Here is a 15,287-nt window from a genome sequence, read left to right as displayed (position 1 = left end):
CTGGCGTACTCAGAGAGTAAATAGCCATACTTCGTGTGTCGTGTGTGCGTGTGCGCGCGTGTACATGTAAGTGTGTGAGATGGTTGCGGAGGGAGGGACGTAAATGTATTTAAACTCGAGCACATTTTCAACCAACTGTCTCCTCAGTCAGTAGATTTTTTTTGTTTTTGACATTTAGAGAAAGTTTGTGACAATTGAAAATAGATGTGATAATTGAAAATACACTACTGCGGTGTGTTTCCAGCTGGATGTAATGATGTCAGACCCCCAAACAAGAAACCATGGTGTCTAAATTAAAATGAAGTGGTAGAAGTGTTTCCATGAACCATTTAGACAAACTGTGTATTAATAAATTGGCAACAGCCAGTATGCCCTCCCTCCTATAGGTTTCATGTCTCAGAAAGAATTGACTAATATTTGTGTGTGCACACACACACACACACACACACACACACCTACAGTATGGTTAATTTCCCATTACATTGGGCTGGGCTGGGTGGAGCGTACTCTGAGGGATGGCTGTGTTCACTGCGATGTTATATTTAATGGCCTTTTTACTGCTTCACTACACCTGGAAAAGCATGGCCCCTTTTCTCCTCCTCTGTTATGAAGAGTGTGTGTGTGTGTGTGCATGCGTGTGTGTGTCTAGCTGTAAATTCATGTAATGTAGTCTTGCTGAGCGCAGTTAGTTCATTCTAACTGATGATGTGGGTGTATAAAGTGACTGTCCTCATGCTGTGAAGTGGCTCTGCCTGTCATTGGTTACCTACTGCAGGTGGTCTCAAAGCAACAGTATGTGAATGTTTTGATGAGGGAAAGTATTACTTGTTTCTTGTCTAGGTGTGTTAGAGAGAGTGAATGTGTGTGTAATGTGATGGACAGACAAACAGTGTGTGATCTATCAGGCAGGAGAGTGCACTGCGTGATTTAAAGATCGATCCAGTGCTGCTCTCCTCACTGGCACTCTTCTACCTCTCTCTCACAGACAGACACTCAGACACCTGTATATTTCATTATTCTAGTCTCTGTCTCTGTTTCTCACTCACTCACTCACTCACTCACTCACTCACTCACTCACACAAATGTTCACCCAGGCCCTAACTGGGTGGCAGGAACCGATAGCTTCCAGTCTGTTTGTTTCTGGAGGAAAATGTTTGATACCAATTGCTGCATGTTTGCCTTCGGTCAACCAGTTAGAGAGAAGTTCTAATGGAAAGTCCCTGGCAGTTTGGCTGTGGTCATTTAGTACGGCAGTGAAAGATAACCTTCTGGGCCCTCTGAAAACCTCTAGATCAGAGGTCAGACCAAACTCCCTCATTGTCAGACTACATCCTGATAACCCACACACCTCAGGATTTGTTGCTACTGACAACAAAGTCTACCTGAGTGACGGTGATTTATGCTTTCCACTGCACTGTCAGCTTCACCCCTGGCTCTGTCTGTTTCTTACTGCTTCACCTCTTTCATCCTGACCTGTTTGTGTGTGTTCTGTCAAACCTGCTTGGCCTCAGACTTCTAGGTTGATCTATATGATCCTGACCTGTTAGAGTTGACAGTGTTGCCAAGCCTCCGGACACCTGTGAACGTGGAGGCGAGGGGCAATGTGTGTGCGTGTAATGAGATTTATCTTGACGCAGCCTGTCTTGTGGCAATGCAAATATCCCACAATCCCCTGGGAGAGTCGTGTGATGCCATACGTAGACATGGCAATGGGGTGTTGTGTTTGAGGAGCCATGTTGACTCACAGCATCTTACAAAACCATAAATTAAGCCGGTCTCTCTGCCAGGGGAGGGCCTGAATACACACACGTACATACATACACACACAGGGGCCTGAGAGAGGGGCTTTTGACACCAAGCAGAAGGCAAGCTGTGAAGGTTTCTAAATCTATGACTAAGGGAGTAGAGGCAGGTGTTCTTGACAGTGACTTGCCTCCAATCAGAGTTGGAAGGCGTTGCTTTAAACTGAGATCTATGATGTTCACAGATAATAGAAGTATGTCAAAGTTGCCTCCAAGAACAGGTAATAGAAGTGAAAAGCTCAAATCTAACTTCTTCAGCCCTCTCAAGATTGACCATTAGGAGGGATACTAGGTCAAAACGGACTGAAAAATCAGCACCTAGGGACATTTTCTCATCCTATAGTAGTACATGGTAACATCCAGGGCAGCCTCCGTCCACTGATACACACAGACATAGTCAGACTGGTTGGCATTCCTCAGGTTAGGGACTGTGCACTTTCAACACAGTCTCAGCACACTCTGGTGCTTCACTTTCATAGCTCAGGATCTTCCATGGGTGAAGAAGACTTGTTGTCACTTTGAACAGTGTTCTATTTGGTTCTTAGAGCTGTATGTAAACCCCTATGCTCACCACAATGTGATGCAAAGATCTCCCTGTCATGGAGATTAATGGATAAGGCCCTGTTCTCAGTGTCTTGACTCATCCCTTTGTTTAGTTAGGGCGCTTGTTTTACATTGGCCTTTTCCCACTGACATATGTTCTCTTGACTTGCTCAGTAGACTCTCCATGTTGCTCTGTGGACTGGTTGTACCACCATAAACACACTGTTAGGAGAGTTTCTCTTTGAAATATTGAAATGTGTCTGAGCTGTGTGTGTGGTAAAGAACATCCTGAATGGATACCAGCCACTAGAGGTCTTCACAGATATTGTACCCAAATACCCGATCTGGGACCCAGAATTCGAAATAATGTCAAGGATGTGGGTTGGATCTGATATGATTGTCACAGGTCTCGGGTAGAGGTCGACCGATTAATCGGGCCGATTTCAAGTTGTCATAACAATCGGAAATCGGTATTTTTGCGCGCCTATTATTATTTTTTATTTTTTACACCTTTTTTAAATCTTTATTTAACTAGGCAAGTCAGTTAAGAACACATTCTTATTTTCAATGACGGCCTAGGAACGTTCTGCCTCGTTTAGGGGCAGAATGACAGATTTTTAACCTTGTCAGCTCGGGGGATCCAATCTTGCATTGATTACATTGCACTCCACGAGGAGCCTGCCTGTTAGCGAATGCAGTAAGCTAAGGTAAGTTGCTAGCTAGCATTAAACTTATCTTATAAAAAACAATCAATCAATGACTGTCATTGCTCCCATGTGTACTTAACCATAAACATCAATGCCTTTCTTAAAATCAATACACAAGTGTATATTTTTAAACCTGCATATTTAGCTAAAAGGAATCCAGGTTAGCAGGCAATATTAACCAGGTGAAATTGTGTCATTTCTCTCGCGTTCATTGCACGCAGAGTCAGGGTATATGCAACAGTTTGGGCCGCCTGGGTCTTTGCGAACTAATTTGCCAGAACTTTACGTAATTATGACAACATTGAAGGTTGTGCAATGTAACAGGAATATTTAGACTCATGGATGCCACCCGTTAGATAAAATACGGAACGGAATAAACGTTTTGTTTTCGAGGTGATAGTTTCCAGATTAGTCAAAGGTATTTGGTTTAGAGAGAAATAGTCGACGCGTTATAATTCCTGTAATAACTTGTGGCTGAATTTGAAAGGGGTGCCTTCGTTATTTTACCGTTCATGTCTTCCATAGAGAATGTCTTGATCTACTTCAAATAAGGTCTGTGTTTCGTGCAGGCTTAAACCGCCTCGACGTTTTGATACCCGTGTAAATCTCACTAGGATAAGGTAACGTTTGTCAACATATTTTCATAAATCCACTCTACAATTTTCGCTTATATTTAGCCAATATTGATCAGAGTTACCTTGTCCTATGGTTATCTACACAGTTATAAAATTGGCACGGTGATGTAAGCCTACACGAAACACAGACCTTATTTTAAGTGGATCTAAAAATATCCTATGGAATAAATGAAGGAACCGCTTTTCAGATTTTGCTAGGTGTCATGGGAATTATGACTCGCACTTTGGTTGTCAATTCTTACCATGCCCATTATTAAAATAGGATTTCCTGCATATAGAAATTAAAGTTTTTGTTTTCAACATTCATCACAGGTAACTTAAACTCTATTTTTATTCAAACAGTTGAGAGTATTTGTCTCCTAAGCAGACTCTTCAGTATCATTGTCACTTCAGAGCTGTGTGCGTGTGTGTATTTATGTACTATATTAAGTTAAAATAAAAGTGTTCATTGTTCATTCAGTATTGTTGCAATTGTCATTATTACAAAAATGTGTGTGTGGTATATATATTAAATAAATCGGCCGATTTAATCGGTATCGGCTTTTTTTGTCCTCCAATAATCGGTATCGGCATTGAAAAATCATAATCGGTCGACCTCTAGTCTCTGGTATGTGTAATTTTAACTGACTTGTCCGGAAGGGCCCTTGCATTTCCGAATGAGACTGCTGCAGTAGAGAGCGAGAGAGAAATTATATAATTTATGCTGCTGCTCTTGCTTTTCACGAGAGTGGAGCGTTGATGTTGGCCAATCCTAAATCATCAAAGCGGCAATATGGTACAGTCATAGAGCCTCGCTCCATGTGTGGCAAAAGTTAGGAGATTTCTAATGGAATTAAAATGACGGAATTAAAAGTTAAAGGAGAAGGATCGGCTACAACGACCAAGAGCCAACAGGTAGGCAATCTGCTTCTTAATATTCTGAATGGAGTTGTTGTTATTTGCAACTGTAGGATGAGAAGGCGCATGCACTGAAGCCTCAGTTAGCCCAGTTAGTCAGCCTAGTTAGTTAGTTTAATAAATCCTCTCAGGGATCGGCGTCCCACTAGCGGGACAACTTCTGATGAAACTGGAGGGCGCGCAATTCAAATAAATAATCATAACAATTATGGATATTAAACATTTAGGTACATACAAGTGTCTTATATTGGTTGAAAGCTTAAATTCTTGTTAATCTAACTGCACTGTCCGATTTACAGTAGCTATTACAGTGAAAGCATGCCATGCGATTTGTTTGAGGACGGCGCCCCACAACAAAATATTTTTCCGCCGGCACAGATTTCATAAATTCACAAATAGCGATTAAATATTCACTAACTTTTTGAAAATCTTCCTCTGATTTGTCATCCAAAGGGTCCCAGCTATAACATATACTGTCGTTTTGTTAGATAAAGTCTGTTTTAGTTGGCTCCATCGATTTGAGTAATCCACTCGTTCAACATGCAGAGAAAGGAATCTGAAAATCTACCCCTAAACTTTGTTTCAACAAGTCAAAATCCGTTTCTATTTATTCATCAGATACCCTAAAATGTAATCAAACTATAATATTTCTTACAGAAAGAAGTATGTTCAATAGGAAACCGATTTTAGCATGTGTGTCTAGTCTTAATGGCGCGGGAAAACAACATGAATTTCCAAGACTGTGTCCCTGTACTAAAACTGATATTTCTTATTCATTTTGGAGGTTACAAGCCTGAAACCTTGAACATAGACGGCTGACACCTAGTGGAAGCCATAGAAATTGCATCCTGGGAGCTAGAATTGAGTATGCCATTGGAAGACCATGGTCTCTCCAAAAAATTAAATTCTGGTTGGTTTTTCTTTGGGTTTTCTCCTACCATATCTATTGTGTTATACTCTCCTCCATCAATATTTAAACACTTCTCCAAACTTCAAAGTGTTTTCTTTCCAATGGTACCAATTATATGCATATCCTGGCTTCAAGGCCTGAGTAACAGGCAGTTTACTTTGGGCACGTCATTCAGGCGGAAATTGAGAAAAAAGGGGCCTAGCCCTAAGAAGTTTGACTAGCTTCTGGTCCCGGTTTGTAGTAGTAATAGCTATAGTAGCTATTAGCCTACTATAGCAAGAGTTGGCTTGGTTGGTTGCTGTCTCTTATCTCTCCCTCCCTACTCCCCATGTCACTTGCTCGCAGCACTGCCCATCCCCCGCCTGCTAGAGTGGCACCTCTCTCCTCTCGCGCTTTATCAGCTCCGGTTAATAAAGTAGCTTAAAAAAAATTCTGCTGCTTTCGTCACTCTGATCGGACCGGGTCTGGATCCGACCAGGTTTATACGGAACGGGTCTAGTTGGCCTCGGTTACGTTCAGAAATGTTTTTATTTATGCAAATCAGGTCCGGGTGGGAAAACCCCATGTCCATTTCGGAACGGGTCCAATTTTTTTTAACCCTTGAAGACCTCCAGCAGACACACACATAGCAGAGCTACCCCCCCCCCCCCCCCTCCCCGGAGTTCCTGGGGGTTGAGAGATCTTCCCTAGGAGAAATCAATCTCAACAGACTGGCTAGTGTCAACTATGGACCCCTGACTATGTGTGTGTGACTGTCCGTGAGTGCTTGTGTGTGTTTATGGTAAGTGGGGTGAAAGGGAGGTTTCTAGGGCTGGACAGAGCGAGGCAGATATATAACCCTGCTCCAGTAAGGTATCTGGGATATGAGGAATCCCACCGTAAATCTATATTGTCCCCTTTACCCTTCCACTCATCCTCCACTCTTTCCCTCCATCATTTCACCCCTCCACTTAGAGAGCAAAAATCGTTACTCGTCCCCCAGTTTAATGAGAGACAGAGTTGTGGCTGGCACCTCCCCATGAGTGGCCTTAGCCCTATAGATCCCCACTGCATAACCCACACCAACCACACTCAAGTCAATACTACCTTCATAGCTTCCATAATCATCCACATATTCTGCTCCCCTGACACCATACACCTTCTGCACCTAACCCCACACCTTACTCCCCCCTCAACCTTACCTCTGTCCTTCAGTCATCTCAGTGAATGCTTTCACAACAAACATTCCTCAGGGTGTATGAACCCCCACTCTCCTGTTTTTAAAGTACAGATCTCACATGAACACACACACACACACTCTCACACTTTTGCCCTTGTCCCACTCTCCCAGGGATAGTCACTCTCTCCCTAGGTCAATATTAGGTGTGTGATAGGAGGTTAGCATACCTCTGACCTTAACCATTGAGCCACATGTTAATCTGCAACACCTGTTTATTACCTAAGCTGTGTATTAGATTGACAAATGTTTCACTAGTGTTCAGGAGAAGAAATATAGTAGAAGGAGAAGAAATGGAGCTGTAGGAAACTAAGACGTTATAGTGTAATGGGATAGCATTGGCTGTTGGTTGACACAGTATCCCATGCATGGCCCCAAGTTATAACAAATATTTCCCTGGTGTTAGGGTGAAGGAATGGAACTAGATGAGTTCAGTTGAATTGAAACCAGTGTTGAAGAGATTGAGTTTGTTATTGTTAACTATCCATTGCATGGCCCCAGCTAAGTTGAGAGACTTGGGAGGTAGCCTAACTGGGTGGAATGCAGCACAGATCTCATCTGTTAAAACATTCATCCAGCCCGCAAGTCCTTGTTTTGCATTTGGAGTCATATATTTTGACTGTCTGTCCCAGCCTTGTTAAAGTATGCACACCTACACTAGTCTGGACTGGATCCTAAAGACTCTCCCACTGTCGTTTGGTTTTAGGCTATAGACAGTGGTGTAGTGGAGGGTAAATGCAACTAAATGCAGTTTAACCGCCATTTGTTTTTGCACGACAGAGAGCGTTACTTTATTCACCGTGACAGGTGATCAGTTTACCTAGCTATTTGTTTACCACAACAACATTGGCTATAGACAACTCTCAACATAGTATTTGGGGTTTAACATATAACACTTGGAATGGGTCTCATTTGTAACATTTTGGAGCATGCTGCTGGAACATTAAATCCCCAAAAGAAAAAGAAAATAGCAGCCTGAAGTGGCCCTACTGTAGCTTTTTGACTGGTAAGAAGCTTCAGGAGGGTGGTACGTGTGTTTGTGAGGCAGAGGTCTTGGGTTCGAGCCTCGGTGTGAGCCGAATCGGGAGGAAGCGGTACTCCCTAAGCAAGCAGCGGGACGTCCTTTACATTAGCAGACATAGAAAGAGCCTTAAATTACTATTGAGACCAGCCCAGTGCTACCGGAGGTCAACATGCGCACATACAGATGAGACTAGAACAGGGCCTACGAATATAACTGTCCTCAGTGCAATTTAAGGGTACCAACTTAGTCAGTCTTGTAATTGCACTCTCCGTTCTTTAATTAAGTCAATGAGTACGTTTACATGCACACAGTAATGCGATTATAGTCAGACTAATATAGTTTGCTAAAAAAAAAATACAAGCTTTGAAAGAAGAATGATTTCCCTAATAGTACTGTTTAAATAAACGTTCTACAACAGCGAACATATTATTTGGAAGCATATTTGTTTCTGTGTTAGGACATAAACTCTGCAATAAAAGAAACGTCCCTTTTTCAGGACCCTGTCTTTCAAAGATAATTCATAAACAATTCAAATAACTTCACAGATCTTCGTTGTAAAGTGTTTAAACACTGTTTCCCATGCTTGTTCAATGAACCATTAACAATTAATGTACATGCACCTGTGGAACGGTCATTAAGACACTAACCGCTTACAGACGGTAGGCAATTAAGGTCACAGTTATTAAAACTTAGGACACTAAAGAGGCCTTTCTACTGGCTCTGAAAAACACCAAAAGAAAGATGCCCAGGGTCCCTGCTCATCTGCGTGAATGTGCCTTAGGCATGCTGCAAGGAGGCATGAGGACTGCAGATGTGGCCAGGGCAATAATTTGCATTGTCCGTACTGTGAGACGGCGCTACAGGGGGACAGGACGGACAGCTGATCGTCCTCGCAGTGGCAGACCACGTGTAACAACACCTGCACAGGATCGGTACATCCGAACATCACACCTGCGGGACAGGTACAGGATGGCAACAACTGCCTGAGTTACACCAGGAATGCACAATTCCTCCATCAGTGCTCAGACTGTTCGAAATAGGCTGAGAGAGGCTAGACTGAGGGCTTGTAGGCCTGTTTGTAAGGCAGGTCCTCACCAGACATCACCGGCAACAACGTCGCCTATGGGCACAAACCCACCATCGCTGGACCAGACAGGACTGGCAAAAAGTGCTTTTCACTGACGAGTCATGGTTTTGTCTCACCGGGGGTGATGGTCGGATTCGCGTTTATCGTCGAAGGAATGAGCGTTACACCGAGACCTGTACTCTGAAGCGGGATCGATTTGGAGGTGGAGGGTCCATCATGGTCTGGGGCGGTGTGTCATAGCATCATCGGACTGAGCTTGTTGTCATTACAGGCAATCTCAACGCTGTGCTTTACAGGGAAGCCATCCTCCTCCCTCATGTGGTACCCTTCCTGCAGGCTCATCCTGACATGACCCTCCAGCATGACAATGCCACCAGCCTTACTGCTCATTCTGTGCTTGATTTCCTGCCAGACAGGAATGTCAGTGGTCTGCCATGGCCAGCGACGAGCCCGGATCTCAATCCCATTGAGCATGTTTGGGATCTGTTGAATCGGAGGTTGAGGGCTTGGGCGATTTCCCCCAAGAAATGTCTGGGAACTTGCAGGTGCCTTGGTGGAAGAGTGGGGTAACATCTCACAGCAAGAACTGGCAAATCTGGTGCAGTCCATGAGGAGGAGATGCACTACCGTACTTACTGCAGCTGGTGGCCACACCAGATACTGACTGTTACTTTTGATTTTGACCCCCCTTTATTCCGGGACACATTATTCAATTTCTGTTAGTCACATGTCTGTGGAACTTGTTCAGTTTATGTCTCAGTTGTTGAATCTTGTTATGTTTATACAGATATTTACACATGTTAAGTTTGCTGAAAATAAACGCAGTTGACAGTGAGAAGACATTTTTTTTTTTCTGAGTTTATAAAGTTGGTGTAACGCTCGTCTGATGAAGAAGAAGTGGACCAAGGTGCAGCGTGGTACGTGTTCATGATAATTTATTAAACCTGAACACTGAAACAAAATAACAAAGTAGAACAAAACAAAACAGTTCTGTCTGGTGCAAACACAAAACAGAAAACACCTACCCACAAAAACCATGTGGGAAAAAGATACCTAAGTATGGTTCTCAATCAGAGACAACAATCGACAGCTGCCTCTGAGTACCACACCCGGCCAAACACAAAGAAATACAAAACATAGAAAATGAACATAGAATGCTCACCCAAATCACACCCTGACCAAACCAAAATAGAGACATAAAGAGCTCACTACGGTCAGTGCGTGACAGTACCCCCCCCCCCCCCCCCCCAACGGTGCGGACTCCGGCCGCAAAACCTGAACCCATAGGGGAGGGTCTGGGTGGGCATTTCTCTGCGGTGGCGGCTCTGGTGAGGGACGTAGACCCCGCTCCACCTCTGGCTCGGCCCACTTAGGTGGCGCCTCTAGAGCGGGGACCCTTGGACTGGGAACCCTCGTAGGGAGCTCCGGACTGGAGGGCGCCTCTGGAAGCTCCGGACTGGAGGGCGCCTCTGGAAACTCCGGACTGAAGGGCGCCTCTGGAAGCTCCGGGCTGAAGGGCGTCGTGGGAAGCTCCTGACTGGAGGGCGACACTGGAGGATCTGGACTGGAGGGCGTCGCTGGAGGGTCCGGACTGGAGGAAGACTCTGGAGGGAGGAGACGCAGAGACAGCCTGGTGCGTGGGGCTGCCACAGGGCCCACCAGGCTGGGGAGACCTACAGGAGGTCTGGTGTGTAGAGGAGGCACCGGATGAAGCGGGCTGTGGGGGAGCACTGGAGCTCTGGTGCGCAGCCTTGGCACCACTCCTCCAGGCTGAATGCCCACTTTAGCCCGGCCCCTCCAGAGTGCAGGTGTAACGGATGTGAAATGGCTAGCTAGTTAGCGGGTACGTGCTAGTAGCGTTTCAATCAGTTACGTCACTTGCTCTGAAACCTAGATGTAGTGTTGCCCCTTGCTCTGCAAGGGCTGTGGCCTTTGTGGAGTGGGACGGTTTAAAGTTATACTGTTACACAGGCACAGGTCGAACCGGGCTGTGGGGGAGCACTGGAGATCTGGTGATTAACACTTGCACCTCTCCATTAGGCTCAATGCCCACTTTCGCTCGGCACGGGCAGAGCGCAGGCATAGGACGAACTGAACCCTCCCAGCGCCCCGGAAACACAGTACGCAGTGCCGGCGCAGGATACCCTGGGCCGAAACGGCGCACCGGAGACCAAACGCGCTGAGCTGGCACAATCCGCCCTGGCTGGATGCCCACTCTCGCATGGCACTTGCGGGGGGCTGGCATATAGCGCTCCGGGCTATGAGCGCGCACTGAATGCCTGACCAGTACCACGCTGCTTCCGGTAAGCACGGGGAGTTGGCTCAGGTCTATCGCCTGACTCCGCCAATCTCCCCGTGTGCCCCCTCCCCCATTTTTTTTGGGGGGGGGGGGGCTGCCTCTCGTGCCTGCTGCGCTTGCCTCATATCGCCGCCTCTCAGCTTTCGCTGCCTCTAGTTCTTCCTTTGGGCGGCGATATTCCCCAGCCTGTCTCCAGGGTCCCTGTCCGTCCAATATCTCCTCCCAAGTCCAGGAGTCCTAAACCCTCTGCTCCTCGTTACCACGCTGCTTGGTCCGTTTGTGGTGGGTAGTTCTGTAACGCTCGTCTGATGAATAAGGAGTGGACCAAGGTGCAGCGTGGTACGTGTTCATGATAATTTATTAAACCTGAACACTGAAACAAAATAACAAATTAGAACAAAACGAAACAGTTCTGTCTGGTGCAAACACAAAACAGAAAACAACTACCCACAAAAATCATGTGGGAAAAAGCTACCTAAGTATGGTTCTCAATCAGAGACAACGATAGACAGCTGCCTCTGATTTAGAACCACACCCGGCCAAACACAAAGAAATACAAAACATAGAAAAGAACAGAATGCCCACCCAAATCACACCCTGACCAAACCAAAATAGAGACATAAAAAGCTCTCTACAGTCAGGGTGTGACAGTTGGTATGTGTAAACTACTAAGACGCATACGTTCAGTTGTTTCAAACTCACTTCACTCGCGCTAAAGAAGGAGGCTTGCTCGGCTAGACTGCCGATTAAGTTGTGTGTGTATGTATGTATGTATGTATGTATGTATATATATATATATATTTTAAACTGGTCCTAATTTTTCAAAACATTACCCAGAAAAACAGGTGTTCTAATCAGCGTAGGTTTACTTCGATATTTACCTTATACTGATATAATATAAGTAGAGTTGGGTGTTTACATGATTATTGCATAATCTGCCTACTGCCATAATCAGTTTAACATCAAATTATTACTGTGCATGTAAACATACTCAATGACCCAAACCTCAAACCCACGGCTCCGTGGGGTCACGGTTCGGTTTCTGCACAGCGGGAAACAGTTACTGTCGTTTATTTTATTTAAGAAAATACAAAGTGTTGGTATTCCTGATTCGATATATGATCATGAGTCATAATGCCTAAGGAGAGCCCAATCAGGAATACTATCACTTTGTATTTTCTCAAATGAAAACACACGATTACTCATCAACAACAACACTAAAGTAAAGTGCAATATACATTTGACAGTGAAATCAATATGTAAACATAGCTCAGATATTGTATCGGCCTATGCTATAATGTTTTCTTACAAAGAGAAAAATATGCGCACGTGTGTGACTACTCAAAGAGGGCGTGTCTGTAGCACGGTACTTCTCGTCTCCCACTCTGGGGTAATGTGACGGGCTGTCACTACGTAGCTGTCTGTAGCCCTGGAGGTCCATCCATCTGTAGTAAACACAACACATGGTGCATTGGTCAATTCATTGACATCTTCAGATTTAGCTTGCTAGTATAGAGTGGGTACTACCTGTTTGCTGAAATGAGTGCGAGAGTGCGACGTTCGTAACGTGGCGCGAGCACTCTCATGAGGTGCTGAGTCTGACACCCCCTATTCTCAACCACTAAGAATCGGTGCATATCCGCGGCTATAAACATACCTATCGCTCTTGTTATTTTTTGGGCCCGGTCAGATTCGGCAGCGAAAGGCTGCGTGTATGTAGAGGGGAGAGCAAGTTTGTATTGTTTTTATCCAGTGGTAGGAATACTGGGGTGTGTCAACATGTTTGAGGTATTGGCAGCTGCATAGACTATTCTCGTTTAGCAGTGGCTACATAGTACTGTTAACTCTGTTTCCATCGCCGTTGTAATCTACTGGGAAGACAACATTTTCCCAAACTGGAGAATTAAACGACGATGGAGAATCCTCCTGTTTTATTGACTCATCACTCGCCATTGTACAGAACAAGTGCCCAGCTGCGCCTCGCAAAAGGACAGTTTGAAATGCGGCAATTAAGATTTGAATTTGAATTACAACGTGCGCATAGGCTCTAGTTGTTTTAACGGAATAGCCTGAATTGTAATTTTTCTGCTCCGATTCACTCAAAAGGCATACAACGCAGCGTAGGCATAACCTATAGGCCTAGTGTGTTTATGATTATTCGGTACACCCCTAATTGTGTGTGCGTTCTGCATTTGTGTGCACTCTGTGTGCGTGATCTCAACTCTGCCAGGCCTGCAGTAGTGCTGAGTCAGGTAGAGCGTGTATAATTACACATAGAGGTGCCCATCAGCAGTCTGTGTCTGTAGCCTAGGGAAAAGGGATATCTAGTCAGTTGCACAACTGAATGCGTTGAACCGAAAAGTGTCTTAGGCATTTAACACAACCCCTCTGAATCAGAGAAGTGCTGCATGGATTGAAGTCCACATCATCGGCGCCAGGGAGCAGTTGTTATTCGGGGTTAACTGCCTTAAGGGCAGAATGGCAGATATTTTCCAATTTGACAACTCTAGGATTTGAACCAGTGACCTTTCGGTTACTGGCCCAACGCTCTTAACCGATTAGCAATACAGCCTCCTGTTCTCTGTAGAGCTCAGTAATCACACCAGTCACTCCTCTCCATCTCTCAAGGTGCTGAGTAATGATGACAAGGCTAAGTCCTCTTCTCTGTTCTAAAACCTCATCACCTTCAGGCAGCCAGGCCAGTCATGTATTTCTCTCAGTAAAAAGGCTGTATAGGGCTGAGCCACAATGAGTAACCTTCTATTGTCCCCAAAAACTTTGGCAGCAGTATAGTTTACATTAGTAAATAAAGTGTTTATCCAGTTGGAGTAGTTATGGTAGTGTCTGAGGTAGGGCTTAGGAACTAGACCTATGAGTAAGCCTTTATTGTTGTCTTTATTAGTCCTAAAGCTGTGCCTGCTACATCGTTCAGCACTCCCCAAACTTAAATTTTTGCTGACGCGTGTCAAACACCCACCTATAATAGAGTTTTACCGACCTACCAAGTAAACAGAAGCAAAATGAATCAGAGCCTGTGACCCAGCACTGGGAACACTAATCTAGTGAACAGAGAGTATAGTCAGTTATTTTTACTATTTTCTACATTGTAGAATAATAGTGAAGACATCAAAACTATGAAATAATACATTATGGAGCTGTTCTTGCCATAATATGGACTTGGTCTTTTACCAAATAGGGCCATCTTCTGTATACCACCCCTATCTTATCACAATACAACTGATTGGCTCAGACACATTAAGAAGGAAAGAAGTTCCACAAATTCACTTTTAAAAACACACACCTGTTAATTGAAATGCTTTCCAGGTGACTACCTCATGAACCTGGTTGAGAGAATGCCAAGAGTGTGCAAAGCTGTCATCAGGGGAAAGGGTGGCTACTTTGAAGAATCTTTAAATATACATTTTATTTTTATTTTGTCTAACACTTTTTGGGTTACTACATGATTCCATATGTGTTATTTCATAGTTTTGATGTCTTCACTATTATTATGCAATGTAGAAAATAGTAAAAATAAATAAAAAACCCTTGAATGAGTAGGTGTCCAAGTGTTTGACTGTTACTGTAGATGGGTAAACTGTTGAGCTAGGCTAGTTAAAGCAGCCAAGGCAGTGAATCTAGTCATGCCAGGGAGTTGATGAGGTAGGGGTCATTAGTGTGAGTAAACCTTATATTCTTGTCTTAGCAGGATTTAACCACTGATTGGACCTGACTATATCAACTGTTTTGTCCAGATGTGTGTTTTCTCTGCTATGGTTTAGAGTACGAGCCTGTCATCAAGTCACCGTCCCACTGACTGACTCTGACTGCTGCTGATGAGAAGTCAACTCCTTGGTCAGTATTGCCATGCTTGGCGTTACACGTGGGTGGAGAAGAGTAGCTAGTTAATGACTGTTGAGTTTTCACCCAGACTGTTTTTAACCCTGTGCTGCTTGGCTACAGGACTGACACTCTGCAGTGAGGTGCTGTGAGGTGAATGAAGCTGTCTGTCTGTGTCTGCCTGCTGGTTTGTGAGCCTTCTCATATTTTTTACCTGGTTAATAATCAATGACTTTGTAAAACGTATATGTTGTTTATATGTAATCCAACTGGGTGGTTACTCTGCATATTTTAAACTGAGTGAGATGTTGCTCAACTGTGCCTGCACTA

General features: G+C 44.4%; 1 protein-coding gene across 4 annotated transcripts in view; it reads left to right on the top strand.

Moving 5' to 3' along the window:
- The window catches only part of LOC129862190 (ras association domain-containing protein 8-like), a 62,658-nt gene that overhangs the window by 15,218 nt on the left and 32,153 nt on the right, over nucleotides 1-15,287 (top strand). Inside the window, exon 1 of one of the 4 annotated variants that reach the window (XM_055933605.1) lies at nucleotides 14,592-14,972. The exons of the other annotated variants lie outside the window; for them this stretch is intronic. The gene's annotated coding sequence lies outside the window, so the exon portion shown is untranslated. Of the gene's footprint in view, nucleotides 1-14,591; nucleotides 14,973-15,287 lie in introns of those variants that run through there. 4 annotated transcript variants of the gene reach the window in all.

This window comes from Salvelinus fontinalis, chromosome 9, assembly GCF_029448725.1.
Source record: "Salvelinus fontinalis isolate EN_2023a chromosome 9, ASM2944872v1, whole genome shotgun sequence".
NCBI lineage: Eukaryota > Metazoa > Chordata > Actinopteri > Salmoniformes > Salmonidae > Salvelinus > Salvelinus fontinalis.
Note: the sequence above shows the minus strand (reverse complement) of the source record. Positions and strands in the feature narration are given on the sequence as shown.